Raw genomic sequence first — 3458 nt, 5'->3', positions numbered from 1 at the left:
AGGTGTCGCTAAGTTGCTTAGGGCTTCATTAAGTTACCGAGGCTGGCTTTGAACTCCTGATACTTCTGCCTTAGCCTGCCCAGCCTTGGGGATTACAGCATGCGCCATATGCCTGGTTAAGTGTGTCTCAGTTTAACAGCTTTTGAAGACGAATTTTGATATAATAAAAACAATCGATTTAATATTCTACAATTTAGAACATCTGACTAGCATGCAGAAGACCCTGGTTTTGGAGAGCTCCTGCCACTCCTGTAGGTCCACGCCAGGAATCCACGCCCGCTGAGGCCATGCTGGCCGGGGTCAGGCGCTCGCTCTCTCAAGGCTGGCGCTAGCTCACCTCACCATCTCTGTATTTTAATTCCAACTCCTCTCTCCTCGCCGGCTGTCTGTCTCAGGCGGCTGTGATGCTTTTGCTAGGTCCACCATGCGCTGTGAGCTGCGGCAGTGAGGGCGGCCTATCTTCTTTGCTGGCCTGAAGGAGGGAGAAGAGCAAGCGGGGCGTGTCATCCGTCCCACGCTGCAGCCACTAGCCTGGAGCCACCAGGGCACCGACACCGGAGCCCAGGAGACCTGTATGGATGGGCATGGCTTGATAGCAGCGCCTTCCTGCTCCGCCATCACCGGGGTTGTACAGCAAGGTCCCCCCCCCCCCCCCCCCGGCTTTGCCCACCCCCTTGGCCCTGGTGCTACTGCTGCTGCTCAGCCTGGGTATTCTCCACACAGGTGACTATCAACAGCCATCCTAATGTCGAATCCAGAAATGTACCACGGACTTTGTATCCCTTCGAAAGCCTACCTTGGCAACCTGGTGTATCATTCTGCTGTGTTAGGGCTCAGTGACCTCCTGCGCTGGAGGAACTGTTCCAAGGATGGACCCACATCCTCTACCAACTTTGAAGTGACCCGTGACCCTTGTAATTATCACAGCCACACAGAACCCAGAGAACATAGGGGAGGGGACCATAACCCTCCCAGTTACTTTTTGTGTGTGTGTGTGGCTTGTTTGGGGATCCTTACCTTAGAACTTTGAAGGATCACTTCCAAACTTACAAAGTGGAAGGGAACTGGACACTCATAGATATTAATTAGCTTTCAATTCAAGTGACAAATGTGCCTGCAGTTCCTGGATCCAGTGCCACTGCTACAAATAAGGTAAGTGTGCTTTCTTTTTTCCCCTCTTTCTACTCATAACTTCCAAATGTTTGATTCTTCGGACAACTTTCAAAATGTGGTATAAAAGGGTTATTCTAGAGGAATGTTTTTTGAATTTTTTAATGTTTTCTTGAAGTGCAATTAACAAGAGTTGATAAAGGATTCAGTAAGGAACTTGCTCTGGAATATAAAGTGTGGGTCTAAATTTAAATAGACAATGATATGAAAAATAAATAGTAAACTGTGAAATGGCGTTCTCCTGGAAGAAAATGCAGGCCAATTTAATGAAAAAATGTGTGTGTAGGTGTGTGTGTGTGTGTGTGTGTGTGTGTTTTGGGCCAATTTAATGAAAAAAATACATTTTTTTGGTGATGTCTTTTGAGTGCATGTGTGTGTAATTCTTCTTGAAGAATTCCATATTCAGTTTTATCAGATGACTGAAGTGGGCATTTAGAATAAAGAAAACTGTGAAGCTTGAGGCAGTGACCCATAAGGAAATATATTTTTAAAAAATATCTTCAGTTGTAGATGGACACAATATCTTTATTTTATTTATTTATTTTTATGTGATGCTGAGGATCAAACCCAGTGCCTCACACCTGCTAGGCAAGCACTCTACCACTGAGCCCCAGCCCCAGCCCCATGGAAACACATTTTATTGGTGATTTGGAAGCTATAGTAAAATATAATAGCTATCAGCCAAACTTCCCAATGGCAAACCCATAATGGTATTTGTTCCTAACCTTTTGGTGACCAAGGAAGTTACAAATTGTATATTGCATAAAGGGATATATAATCCCCATGTAATTTCGGGCCTTGGGTTAACAGTTTAAGTCAGAGCTAAGGGAAAAACTGGCAAAATTAAGTTAAGCTTACCCTGCCTACTGTCCACTGTCTATAGCCCATGTTTATTTATTTTTAAAGCCCAACAGCAACTTCCAGGCACCAGTGTCTTCCTACAAATAGGTAGAGAGGAGCTATCAATAGGGTTTCCAATTGCCAGTCAATGCTAGTCAAAAGGGTTTCTACTAAAAGAGCGTCCTAAGTAAACCACTTCCTTCCCTATTATCCTAACCACAAAACCATACATATGGCTTTGTATGTAAAGCAAGACCATCTCATTTGCTTTAACTTCCTTTATTTATTATATCTATTCATAAGCTGCTTCAGATTAATATACAATTGGTAAGCATCAAGCTTTTGAGATACTTATGACTATCTTTTGATTTTGGGACACCTTCCCTTGCCTCTAAACATATGTGGTATATTTTTAAAACAAATTTTAATTATTTGACTTGGCATTTTATGGAGGCAATTTTATAACACCTGCATAGATATCTGCATAACCCAGGGATTTGTATGGCACTGAGTTAATTCTAGCTCCTTACCTCTTTAGGAAAAATTTAATAGCACCCATCACCACTATGCTCCCAACTAGTCTTTATGTCAGATTACCTCGTAGCCAGCTTTTCCTTACCCTAAAATTGATCATGAAAACATAATTGATATTTATAATTCCTTCTTCTACACCTATTCCATGTTTCCTTTATTATCACTTTAGCTAGATTCATCCTTCATTCCTAGGGAATCTGAATCCTCATTATATTTCCCTTTAATGGGTTACTGTAATGGTTTCCCATTAACATTTACTTATGACACCCGCCACCAATCTCCTGGATATCATAATGGTCTCTTCTTTCTCATGATGTAGAAAAAGGCAAATTTCCATTATTAATTGGAGTTGAATTGCCTCTGGCAATATAGTAACCCCCTTGTTTATTGTGCAGTGACATAAAGAACTGCCAACTGGTAGATCTGGTAGAATCATTCCTTCCTTGGGAATTGTATCATATACTTCTTGTGTGCCACTTGAAATTCTCTCAGCCATTATCTTTTACATCAGACATGGCTGAAGTAAGCAGTTCTGCACAGATTTCAACCACCAGCCTTGTGTATGTAGTTAGTCTGACAGCATTACCTCAGACATGTTCCACGTGCTTCTGGTGTCCTGCCATTGGGTCTCTCTGATTCCGTGGAGGGAATATCATGGAAAACCAGCTCAACTCTCACACTTGCAGAACTGGTAAGTACAGGGAGTTAATGCCAATGAGTCAGTTCTTACAGGTGCTGAATGATTATGAATTTATTCCTCAGTCATCACAGAGCCAAGTTATTAAGTAGAGTAGTATATCTTGTTCCCTATTTAATATACCTCTATTCCTTACTTCGCACAATCATATACAATTCTCAAATTACTTGCAAATAAGATTTTGTCTCAGCCTCTGCTTTTTTAAAAAATCATTTAC

General features: G+C 41.8%; 1 pseudogene; it reads left to right on the top strand.

The window, feature by feature from the left end:
- The first annotated feature begins 424 nt into the window (after positions 1-424).
- Positions 425-2590, top strand: LOC117794656 (repulsive guidance molecule B-like; annotated as a pseudogene).
- Positions 2591-3458: the final 868 nt, after the last annotated feature.

Source organism: Marmota flaviventris, chromosome 17, assembly GCF_047511675.1.
Source record: "Marmota flaviventris isolate mMarFla1 chromosome 17, mMarFla1.hap1, whole genome shotgun sequence".
Lineage (NCBI taxonomy): Eukaryota > Metazoa > Chordata > Mammalia > Rodentia > Sciuridae > Marmota > Marmota flaviventris.
Note: the sequence above shows the minus strand (reverse complement) of the source record. Positions and strands in the feature narration are given on the sequence as shown.